General features: G+C 39.6%; 1 pseudogene; it reads right to left on the reverse strand.

The window, feature by feature from the left end:
- Nucleotides 1-9331: 9331 nt before the first annotated feature.
- LOC101627404 lies at nt 9332-10240 on the reverse strand (annotated as a pseudogene).
- Between the last annotated feature and the right edge of the window lie 2855 nt (nt 10241-13095).

The following is a 13095-nucleotide window of genomic DNA, read 5'->3' on the forward strand; positions in this document are numbered from 1 at the left end:
GGGAGGGCCCGGAGTTGTGTTCTTAGTGAGGGTGGAGTGGCTTACTTTTTATCACATCAAAACCAAATATCTAGGACCAAAAGTTTGACTTCTGTCATGGAACCACCCAATGGATTCTCAAAGATGGTGAATGGTAGTAAACTGCCTTTGATTCAGAATCTCAGGGAAGCACCACACCTGAGAGAAGGGTCATTTCCAAAAAATGGTTGTTTCCTAAACCTGGAAACAACCCAAATGCCCAAAAATAGATGACTGGGTTAAGAAGATGTGGTAAATATATACAATGAAATACTGCTTAGCAATCAAAAAGATAAACTCACGCCATTTGCAGCAACATGGATGGAGCTAGAAGGGATCATGCTTAGTGAAATAAGTCAGAAGGAAAAAGAAACATATCGAATGGTTTCACTTATAGGAGGAATATAAGAGAACCAAATAAGGCAGGGGGAAAATTGTATTGTTACCACAATACAAAACCCAACACAACAAAAACAAACAGGCAATGTAAATTAGAGATACCCTGCAGGGGAGGGAAAGGGAGAGGGATCAGAAGGAGGGAAGGATGTGGAGGGCTGTGGTGATCATACATGGGCAAATTGGGGGTGGGGGGAAGGAAACACTGTTTTAAAATGAACAACAATGTAAATAGACATGCAAATCAGTAAATTTAATTAAAAAAATACAACAAAATGGTTGTTTCCTAAAATGGGAAACAATTGTTGACTCTGGTGTGGTTTTATTTATTTATTTTTTTGGTGCCACTGAAATGACTTCTTCCATTTCCTGATCTAAGGGACTGGGAACCTTTAATTCTGAAGACTACACTGCAAGTTTTCAAATCATTTCCAAGAAAAATTAAATGAGGAAAACAGCAATTAGTTCCTACTTTAAGATCTGTGGAAAACCTAACAGGTCAGTTCCATAAATAATGTGAGATATTTAGAACTGTTTGTCCTTGCAGGGAAGAACAACCTTATGGAATATTCCAACCTCTCATGTAGTTTCTTGCTTTCTATCTAGTGTCTCTTTAAACTTGTCCTCAAGTAAACTAATTCAACTCTTTTTTTCCTTAAGAATCTGAAAGATGACAAGAAGGAATCTTAGAATCAAGCTTTAGCTAGGACAGAAATAGTGAACCCATGGCTCACCTCATAAAGAAAACTTGAAGGAAGACTTTCTTGCTAGAATTCCTCTGGTTGAAAAGCTGCGAAGTCATAAAATGTGATTGAACACTAGCTCTCCACACAAAAGAGGCTTCAGTCAGGAGCCCCCATTGAGTTTCAGGGTTCCTTTGGGACCCATTAGGATGGAGTGAGAGCTCTGTTGTGGATCCCTCTGCCCAATATCCTCTCTGACTTTCTTCCTATTGGTTTTGCACACTATTTTCCCTTGTGTTTTTCTCTATTAGAAGGACTATGGGAGAAGTGATTTTTATAACTTCTGGTCAAGTCTTCTCATTTGGTAAAAATGTCAGTGTTGTGATTAGTTTTGTCTATAGACCTCACTTGAGACTAGTATCTGAGATGTACATAAAAATATACACGTGCACTGGGAAGCTAAAGCCACTTCTGCATGAGTTCTATCCCTGCCTGCTCCAGAGGTGATCCACATGGTGGACAGACCTCTCCTGACCTGCCCGCTGCTCCCCTAAGCAGTGTACTTCATCAATCTGCCTGTTCTGCCCCCCCACTCTGTCTCTGGTGAATCCTCTCATCACCTCTTTACCTCTGGCCTGTACCCCAGTTCTGTATGCACAAATAAATCTTAAAAAAAAAATTACACATACAGGTGATTTGTAATCTAGTCAAGTGGCTTGACGTTTTATTTTAGTTATTTGTTTTTAGAATACTGCTACGAATTCCTGAAACAAAAGAGCTATAGTAGTTACAACTTGAAAGGGATCAGTCCCTGTTGGTAGAAGTTTCTGGTGACTTTGATTTGCATCATTCTACCTTCCTCCCTCCCAGTGGTGATATTCAGGCTTCCCAAAGGTAAAAATTTGGCAGCCCAGATACAGTGATACAGCTCAGCCTGGAGATCAAAGGTGAGGAGGGTTCAGTTCATGCCCTCAGGGTGTATTCTAGTTTTTTCTATAGTCCCGGTGCCAGTGGTATGAGTTTGCTAGTATCCTACATTCTTATCTCTCTCCCTGGTGTGCCCACTTTTCTGAGAATTTTCGTGCTTTATTGCCAACCTCCAGCTACCAGTATGTGCACTTGTGTGTGAGTTCTCTTTTTCTACCAACCCTGTACAGCTACAGAAACCAGGAAGCCTACCTAAGGCCCACGAGCAATTCCTAAGCAAGAATACAGCCTGGAAATGGCATCAGAATAGCTTTGGCTGGTAGTAAAGAAATACCCATGAGGAATACCATGTTTTTGGGGCTGCTGCATGGTCTGCTTTAGATACCCACTGTGGTGATTGGCTTTCTGGAATAACCTGGGCTTCCTGTATCCAATCAATTCCCACTGCCGAAGTCCTTGTTTCTGGGGGAACTAAGAAATCACTTGGTTACTGTTGATCACATTTATGAGTGATAATGGCAATTGAGGAAAAGCTGGTTTAGTGTGTATGGAAAACCAGTCCTGCTATATGTACATTTAACTTACAAAAGTAAATTATCTGTCAAATTCTTGGGATTTCTAGGATTTCCATTTGCAGTTTGGACATGGATGCTCAGGTGCCTGGAAGCAGGCAGGTGGACCAAAAATTCTTATGGCAGAATTTTCTGGACAGTGTTAGTCCTGGGAAAAGGACTTAATAAAGCACAATTACCTATAATTCCAGCTCTAAGATGAAGAAAACAAAACTTGCCTAGCCTTGTTTAATGCCTCCTTTACTTTCCCGACCCTCTTGCAACCTGTAGTTGTAAGTTGTTGTTGTTGTTGTTTTGTATAATGCCAGTACCCCATATTTTATCCTCTTAAGCCATTGAGATGTCCAAATCTCAGAATCTTAGTGTTCAACTCATTTTTCCCATTGCCATTTGTACCTAGAAGCCACCCTACAGGTCCTATTTCACTTGTCCCTATTTGGAGTTTGAAAGGTTTGTTATACTCTCCACTGACACTCTCTCCCTCCCATGCAACATTGGGGATCAGTGAAGGGAGGAGGGGAAAGGGGCTGCAGGTGGGGTTCAGTCAGCCTCTCCAATAGCAGTGTGGCTTCAACATTCCTTTCCTATACAACACTCAAACCATGCTCCTCCCTCCTCCTTTAATTTTCCCAGGAATGCTGTTTATTATAAACTTCTGACTCATTGCACATATCTGCATACCATGTGTGACTGTGTCTATGTGTATCTCTCTGACGTGTGTTTGTGTCTATATATATAAATATGTTTTCTGCATACATGTACATGTATGTGTGTCTGTGTGTGTATATGGAGGTGCTCACACAATGGGCTCTCCCATAATTTGGTGGATGCAGTTCAGGGCTCATGAGTAGAATGGAGACATCTGGAAGGAGATTCAAGACACTTGTGTCCTAACCTAGTTTGTCTGTTGCTACCAACCTGCTTTGTGCAAGTCACTGTATTGATTCCAGTTTCATCTTCAATAAAATTCGTATTCAACTTTCAATAAAAGTTGGTAATTTTATTTCTGTGGCTAAAAGGAACTTTTTACATAGATGTGGGCACATTCTAGGAAACCACGAAGGCTAGTGATGGACCTGAGTGTAATAACAGGGACCTAAGCAGAACCAGAGAGTGCTAAAGAGAGGGATGCTGACAGAAGGCTGTCATTGAGGGGTGCAGATAGCTGTGGTATTCCCCTGGGGAATGGGAGAATAAGTGGCAAGACTCCTTTCCCTCTTGTCTCATCCTGTTGGGCCTCCCCACCCAGCCGAACAGTGAGATCTGTTGGTGCTGCCACAGGTTGGCATTCTGGAAACAGAACAGTTTGGATGGAACAGAGCCATTGTGGCAACGGACGGTTCCTGCACAGCGGGCCTGACTCTTCCTCAATTCTTCAATAAAACAAGGTAGCATTGGCTTCTGGGTCAGCCTCAACTCACATTTCTTCTATTATTATACACTGAATCCAAAAATGATTAAATGTATTTTCAACTCCCTCACTTTTGTAATGAACTGATATGCAAGAACTAGATATTAGTGAAAAATAACATTTTTTTTTTAAAAAGAAACACCTATACACACACAGAGACATAAAAAAACTCAGAATGGAGACTAAATAGGAAACAAGTGATATTTGTCAGTGATGAATTGCAGGACAGACATGGGAGTCATTTAAACTTTCCAGTGGTCCTGGTGGCAAGTCGTTTCTTCTGGTCAGTACAGGGAAACACTGGTGCTTGGAGAGTCTGGCAACTTCCTTAGTAGATCTTGCCTTTGAATGCTCGTTTGTCTGACCACCTGCCCCCACCCAGCTGCAGTCTGTTGGTTCTGATTTTACTATTTTGCAAGAACCCACTGTATACATCTCTTCTTAAATCCACTTCCAGTGACAAAATGCTTGAAACTGGCCATGGTGAAAATATTCACACCAGAGAAATTGGCAAGTGCAAAAAAATTTCATGGATCTTCCCATCCTGTCCACCCACTCCCAGTCCATGGTTGAGTATTTACCATCAGGCCTCCGGTATGAGCCACACTCTCATACTTTCAACCAGGAGTCCGAAGGCACTGTCCTGTGGGACTCGCAGGACACAAAGAAGGAGACAGGAGGAGTGAGGCTTGGGTGCATCTGCAGAGCCTCTGAATTTCTTATTTTTTAAAAAAGATGTAGTTATTTACACATATACAACTAGGGTACAGGCCAGAGGTGTAGGGGTGAGAGGGTTCACCAGAGACAGAGTGGGGAGCAGAACAGACAGATTGACTGAAACACACTACTGAGGGGAGTATCAGGCAGGTAAGGAGAGGTCAGCTGTGCCATGTGGGTCACCTTCCTCGCTGAAGCTCGAACTCGTGCTGCAGGGGCTGCGACAGCTTCATAGTGCTGTGCTTTAATCTATTGTGCCACCAGGGAGGGCCCTTATTTTTATATTTTTTAATTGAAAAATTTAAATGCTGTTTTACATCGTGGTTAGCCTTTGGAAATATAGGCCCTCCCCCTTCAGGTGCAGTCACTGCCCTGCACCCACCACCAGAGACCCTCAGGCCCCACCACAGTGCATTGTGCTCCCTGCCCACCCTGTGAGGCCCCCTCCTCCTCCACCTCCCCCTCTGGATGCCTCAGCTCTATGGTCGACTCTCAAGGGTTGGTTTTAAAGTTTGTCTCTCTTGGACCCTTTGTTTGGTTCTCTGTATTCCGCATTAAGTGACCCTTGCCTTCCAAAGGAGCAGCTGCTGCAGAGCTCCAGCTGACTCTTGTTATGCAGGGACATGGGCTCTGTGAAATCTGCTTTTTTCAAGCAAAGCCATAAAACCAAGATTTTATGTGAAATCTTAGCTTTAAAATGCTGACAACTGATTCAAATTTTTAAAAAATGAAACTTTTTTTCATTAGGCCACACAAATGCAACTGTTGGCTGCCACTTTGTGATTTCCACTTTTAGCCAATAAATTCCACTTCTTAGTGTTGTTACTTCTCTCCCTAAATACCATCCTACATGTTACAATCCAGCTTAAATGACAGCGTCTCCAAGCTTCACGCCTGAGCTTTGCATGGATAAGCCATCTTCTGAACACCAGCTGCAGCTCCCTTGAAGGAAACGCTTATGGATTGCATACAGTCGGTATCCACACTTTGCATTTTGTCTTCTCCAGCAGCTTGTAACTGCCCTGCAGATCAGGATCCATGACCAGGTCACCCTTGTTCATGAAGTCTCCTGCATATAGTCAGTAGATGTTCAACAAATATTAGGTCCATTTCAAAACTGGAAACTCAGGAGATGTTTATTTCAATTATACTTTATGATTGAACTGCGGCTCATTAACTCAGCCAGGAAGACTAAGAGCGTCGATGGGAATTTTAGAACTGTGTTCCCAGCAGTGGGACATTTCTCATAATTTCTAGTTTTATGAGACATGGTCAAGGGGAAATTTTTATTTCCCTGTACACGCTGATGCATGTGAATGGGGTTCCTGTCCTTGGGTCTGTGGTTCGATGAGGGCCTTCGCATAGCAGTGTTTAACTGATGTGACTAGAACATAGAGCTTTTTCCTATTTTAGCTTCTTTTTCTTTTTTATAATATAGTAGTTTATTTTTACATCATTTTGTACTTTTTTTTTCATCTCAATTGTAATCCCCGTGGGTTTCCCATCACCTAGTCACCCGTGTGCCATCACCATAGTTAGCTTCTTTTTCTTAATAAAAAAAAAATCAAAAGCACAATGTTTGCTAATATTGACATTTAAAAGTTCTTTGAAATGCCTTTTAGCTTTAAAATATAATACATTGTAGAGCAAGGTTTAAAGAAATACAAGCACCTTGGTAACAATCTCAAAGTAAAATCTTATAACTACTTTTCTTCTTTCTTTTTTTTTTTTTTTTTTTAAAGATTTATTTATTTGTGCATACAGAACTGGGGTACAGGCCAGAGGCTCAGGGGCGGTGAGAGGCTTCACCAGAGACAGAGTGGGGAACAGGACAGGCAGATCAACGAAGTACACTGCTGAGGGGAGCAGCGGGCGGGTCAGGAGAGGTCTGCCCCGCCATGGGGTCACCTCCCGGGCAGGCAGTAATCGAACTCATGCGGAAGCGGCTTTAGATTCTCAGTGCTGTGCTTTAACCCCCCGCTGCACCACCAGGGAGGGCCCTCTTCTTTATTTTCTTAATCTTGTTTTAAAATAAATGATCTTAGGTTCTTCTCTCATTTTCAATAATGCAGATCAGTAAAGTTCACAACTCTTTAGCTATTTAAATTTCCTTGAGAACTTGAAAATATTCTTGAATAATCTTTCCCTGACTGCTTTCTGCTAATTCCAGAAAACTAATTGGTTAGTTACCTATAAATTCCAAGAATTACAAGGATTTCTTTTCTTTTGTGGACAGCATTAGCTACATATAATTTTCTTTCTTCAATTTTTGTCTTTTTTTTTTGAGCAGGTTGAGATTAGAGTTTTCTGCTCTCAGTTGGTTAGTGCTTTCTATTAAAAAGTTTAGAATTAGAAATATTTTATAGGGGTAAATGGAAGAATTCCAAGAGTATACTTTATGATGAAAATAGATTTAAATCTATAGTAAAAGAATAGATTTAAATCTATAGTAAAAGAATAGATTTAAATCTATAGTAAAAGAATATTAAATATAGATGTAAAAGCTTTTCTTCCCACATTCATTATTAACTTCATTTGCATATTTTGGGATGAGGTGGTTAAAAATGAAAGTGTGGGCTGATTATTCATTTTAAAGCTATTTACAAATGTATTTGTACTTACACATTCAGTATGTATTTTGAGTCTTACAATTTTTACATCATAAACATTTAGTTTGAAAATGTCACAGAAACACTTTAAAATGCCATTTAAATGTAAGAGAAAAGTTTTCCCTCATAGTTCACAAAGATTCCAACTACATTAGTCGTTCAACTTATCTTACTGCTAAGCTTTTGAGATTCATGTGCACTGTGTAGACACTATAGATAATTCATTCAATCAAATATGTGTTGAGGACCTGTTTTGTGCAGACACTCATGATTGGGTACTGAGCAGCACACGCAGAACTTCCCCCCACCCTATGCCAGCCACAGTGTGCATTTTCTCTCAGTTGTCTCTAAGAGGTAATTCTCATCATATTTAAGACCTAAGGTTTTTTTTTTTTTTGGTGAGGAATTTGTTTTTAAATAATATAATAGTTTATTTTTACACCATTTTATGCCTTTTTCCAGCTCAGTTGTAATCCCCGTGGCCTTCCCATCACCAAATCACCCATGTGCTATCACCATAGTCCAGTGCAATTTCCCCCAACCCCACCCCCATTTTTTATTCTATTTCCCACTCCACTCCACTCCCATAAAATGTCTCTGGTATATAGTTGTTCATTATTATTACCCCCCTCCCCGGTCCTTTATGCTACTGCTATGAGTGAAACCATCCAGTATTTTTCTTTTTCTTTTTGGCTTATTTCACTAAGCATGCTCCCTTCCAGCTCCATCCATGCTGCTTCAAAAAAAAAAAATCATGTGTTTGTCTTTTTGATTGCTGAGTAATATTCCATTGTGCATAGGTACCACATTTTTTAATCCAGTCATTTACTTTTGGGAATTTGGGTTGATTCCATGTCTTTCCTATTGTGATTAAAGTGGCAATCAACATGGGGGTGCAGGTATCTTTTTGAATCAGTATTTTTGTGTCTTTTCCATAGTGGTTGCACTAGTTTGCATTCCCACCAGCAGTGCAGGAGAGTTCCTTTTTCTTCACATCCTCACCAACATTTGTTGTTGCTAGTTGTTTTAAGACGCGCCATTCTCACTGGTGTGAGGTGGTTTTAATTTGTATCTCCCTTATTACGAGTAATGTTGAACATTTTTCATATGCTTGTTGACCACCTGCATTTCCTCTTTGGAGAAGTGTCTATCTCTTCTGCCCATTTTTTTTTTTTTTGATGAGGTTGTTTATTTTTTGTTGAATTACATCAGTTATTTGTATATCTTTGTGATCAATCCTTTATTGCTAGTTTTGTGTGAGAAAAAATTTTCCCAAGAGCTAATTTTTTTAAGTTAGAAAGGAAAACTCTCCAGAATTTAAAGTGCATTATTAGTTCTGTCATCTGCAGCTCATCTCTGTGTTTCCCCCACTGTTCTGGCTCACCAGTTTGGGCTGATCATCCTCAAAGCATTGGACAGATGTTGGAGGCAAACTTGTAACCATAATACATTGTCTTTTGCTTTTTTTGCCTTGTACAAAAGCCTTGCACCTTGAACTCGAAGGTTGGTTGATACCTTTTATCATGGCTGGGATTAATTATTTTGAAATAATGTGGTTATTAAATGTGGTTTGGGGTCATTTATGCTATATCTTCTACTCCTTCACATGTCTTTCCCATTATTTAATATTGCTTTTTAGGGCAGTCATGGCAGAGTCCTGACAAGGGTGAAGCATGGAGTGTTGGAAACTGAAATTTAGATCTTGAATGATCTAAATCCAATTCTTTCTTTTTGACCACAGAGGGATCTGAAGCTAACTAGAAGTGAAATGGATTTCCCAGTGCACAATGTTCTTCAAGGAGTACAGTCCTACCTCTTGGTCTACATTAGAAGAATAATGTGTTCCCTACTCCAATCCCACTTTTGAGGCTTTGTATCTTTTTTTTTTCTTGAGAGTTTTTGTTTCCAAAGACAAGCCATTTATGCTGCAACTTATAAACAAGCTTTGGTTAATAGTTTCAAAGTGCACTTTCATATAAGGAATATCGGCTTTCTTTCTCACATGCCACTGGAGCAAATCTTGAAATATTCAGCAAATTCTTGCTGAGATTTTTCCCCTGACCCTGGCAGTGGGCCCTTCCAAAGTTCAGATTCTGAAGTACTTCGTTTCTTATCAGGTTTGTATTTACAGGATGTTCCAGTTTCTTTGAGAATGACTGTCCTTTGTTTTTCTTATTGGCAATCACTTCTGTAGAAGATAATCTGATTTTTTTTGGTGATGATTCTTCATAACCTCTTTTGGCTATATCCTTTCTTTTTCTTTTTTTGACATTTCTCACATGATGAAAATTTAATTTAAAGGAACACTTTTGGTATAATCTTAGTCTAACAAATGCATTTATCTTTTCATTTTGCTCAATATAACCGAAGTTAATTCCCCAACTCTCTATGCCATCTTTTTTATCACAATAAATATTCCCACAGAAAAACTGGCCGATTCTGGAAATTACTTATTTTTCTCTTATCCACCTAAATGTGAACTTCTTTTTTTTGACCTACAGAGATCTGCTATGCAGTATTCCTTGAGTAGTTTATCATAGTATCTCTTTGTGAGTCTCTTCTGTCATTTCATTTCATCCTTCTCATTCCATAGGAATATATAATTTTTCAATCTATGACTTTTATATTTTTCAATATAAAAATATTGTCATTTTTATATGTCATTACAATTTTTTTTTATGTCTTTGCAAAGCATCCACAGTAAGTGTTGAAATCATCTGTTTGCTTCTTCCTTACCCTGTAATTTTGCTGATACTTGCTTATGGACTGCTTTTTTCACAGATTTCTTTCTGAGATGACCTTTTTGAGCAGCAAATCATCTTCAACTGTCTGTTTTCTCCCCCTTAAGCTAGATCCTCTACAGTGCTCATCATCACTAAAATCAGAGTCATCACCTCCATCCACCATCACCACATATATTGGGCTAGGAGCCCATTGACAAAGGGCAAAAGTAACTGTAGTAGTGAGATTCCCAGTGCCTTCAGAACTCCTTCCTTTCTTGCCTACCCACCTCGTCCCCTGAGTCCTCAGTTTCTTCCTTTTCTGGGCACTGCCATGCTCGAGACACCGCCTGAGCCAGCTGCTGCTAGTCTAGCCTGTCCCTGGTGGAGAGCTTCCCCCCAGCAGACACTGTTCCCTCTCCCTGCCTTCCAGGGCTCTATAATTATTTTATTACTCTTTAAAATTATATGTTATTTAAATTATATGTTACTCTTTTAAAGTTAGATTTAAGAATATTAATTTCATGGATGCAGTGTGTCTTCCTACTGAATATAAAAGTCTTTGGTTTCTGCCATGAAGTGCAGATTTTTTTTCTGCTGTGTTCATGACTGGTTTTGAACTGGCATGTCTTCATAGACAGTGCAAACCATCTGATGTTGGAGCTGAACCAAAGAGGTATTCTGTTTATAGCAGTTGAGTCTTCAGAGGCCAAAGGAAATGGGAAACCAAATCATGTTTGGAGTTGGCTTATGTTGCTTCTTATACTTTGAGTTAGTTGGTTTAGGGCCTTTACACTAACTCCCCACGCCCCCTCATGCCCCCCTCCCCACCTCAGGAAGCAGGGTCATGTGACAATAAGGAAGCTGCCAGAAATAAAATAAAACTACCCAGACTCTGGGGAAAGCGAAGTTATATATGTTGGGTGCATAATATGGGGTTTTCTCTTATTGATACAGTTCAATCTTTTAAATGACCACTATTGAATCACTCTTGATCACTAAAATGGTAATTTTATATGGTTTAATATAATATGGTTTTTCTTTTCCTTATTTCTTTCTCTTTATCTCTCCAAACCTTTGCAAGTGTTTTTCTCTGGCCTGTGGTAAGATCAGTTCTTTGACTATTTATCAAGTCCAGGCTTATTCTTTTTCTCTATCATTAAAGATTTTCAGGATCTTTTTAGAGTTTTGCATAACTAGAGTCAAAGTTTGAAGGGAACACTAATGTTGCTATCAATCATAAAATGTCCCTAGTATTCTTTGTAGTTCATAAGCATTTATAAAAGGGACAGTTCAGTGATCTTTCCTTAAAGGAAGTATTCTGACAGGATGATAGGGGTCAATATACTGAATATTGACATTGATCTTTTCTTGCCTGGGAAGGCTGGGACATAGCATTTCCCTATTATCACCCAAAGGAATATTAGTGGTGGAGCTCCATAATCCGTAGGCCTGAATGGGATGCCTTATGTTTCATTAAAAAGACACACTGTCTAGTTACTCTCTCCCAGTAACCCAAATTGTGTGTAATAGGTGGAGACCAGGTTAACTTATGGGAGGGCTGTTGACCATGTAGAGGCAGGTATCTCCACCACAGGTTTGTGAACCACAAATTCTTAGGATCAGTTTTAAAATTTCAATTGAGAGCCTTCCCTGGTGGTGCAATGGGTTAAAGCACAGCACGATGAAGCTATCTGCAACCACTTCAACATGAGTTCGATCCCTGGCCAGGGAGGTGATGCAGCAGACTTCTCCTGACCTTCCCTCTACTCCCCTCAGCAGTGTATTTCAATCTGTCTGTCTGCTCCCCACTGTCTCTGGTGAATCCTTTCACCCTCCCCCAACCCCCACATCTCGGGCCTGTATCCCAGTTCTTATTTGCATAAATAAATAAATTTTTTAAAAAAATTTCAATTGACTGACTCACTTTCTAATCCTTAGAATAGAGGAAACTAGGGCCCTTGCCTAAAATTGGAAGTGAATGTAAGGTTGGCCATCAAGATGCATAAGGCTTTGTTATGGAATTAGTTTTTGGTTGTGTAGATAAAATAATTGCTTTATAATTCTGGGTAAGTATGCAGAGTCTACTACCATTTCGGAAGGGGAAGGCAGGTGAATTGAAATATTATTGGATACTATTACTGTTCTTATAAGGTACCGAGTAGATCCTATTTTAAAAAGTGGCCCTATAAAAACCTTTACCTTGACTGATTGGATCAATTACCTCTAAAATTCTTCTTAAGTTCTAGAAGCCCTGCAATATAATCAAAAACACTTAGCCTCTCCACCTTTCACTGTTAGAAGTGCAATCCAAGCTGCTACATTTTTGTACAATTAGCATGTATGTACAGACGGCCTGGTAGGTGCCAAGTCTTATTCCAGGCCAGGAGAGGCAAATGAAATGCCAAGATAAGCAGCATGAGCGTCACCCAGAAACGGGCTAGAAACACACACTCGCAGGCTCATGCAAGATCTACTGAACTTAAAGTTGGCATAGGGAGTTGGGTCTGCAGGGTGAAGGTGGCACTGTCTGTGTTCCAACAACCCTCTGTGATTCTGAAGCAACCCTCAAGTAGAGAATGAGTGGTTGAAAGATGGCACCTAACAAATAAACAACACTGCCTGGCATCGTTTCAGTGGCTTTATTCCTGTGTGGTAAGTGTAAGGCGTCTGCAATGGAGAGAAGGGTCATTAAATATGCCTGAAAATCTGTTATTAGAAAAAAAAATGTCTAAATTTTCCAACCAATCAAAAGGAGGTCACGTTAAGGAAATGATGAATTTAGGTTTTATTGATATGTCACTGTGTCCTCTGAAGTTAGGTCACATATTTTGAAATTCTGGGATTGTTTAGACATGATGCAATGTTGTAATTTTACTGCGAACAATTTTTTTTTTTTTGCTTTTTAACTTTTTTTTTTTAATTATTACAAAAGTTTATTTTTACATCATTTTGCACATTTTTTTTCCATCTCGATTGTAATCCCTGCGGGTTTCCCATCACCAAATCACCTGTGTGCCACCACCATAGTCCCATGCATTT

This window comes from Condylura cristata, unplaced genomic scaffold, assembly GCF_000260355.1.
Source record: "Condylura cristata isolate star-nosed mole 26May11 unplaced genomic scaffold, ConCri1.0 scaffold00017, whole genome shotgun sequence".
Taxonomy (NCBI): Eukaryota; Metazoa; Chordata; class Mammalia; order Eulipotyphla; family Talpidae; genus Condylura; species Condylura cristata.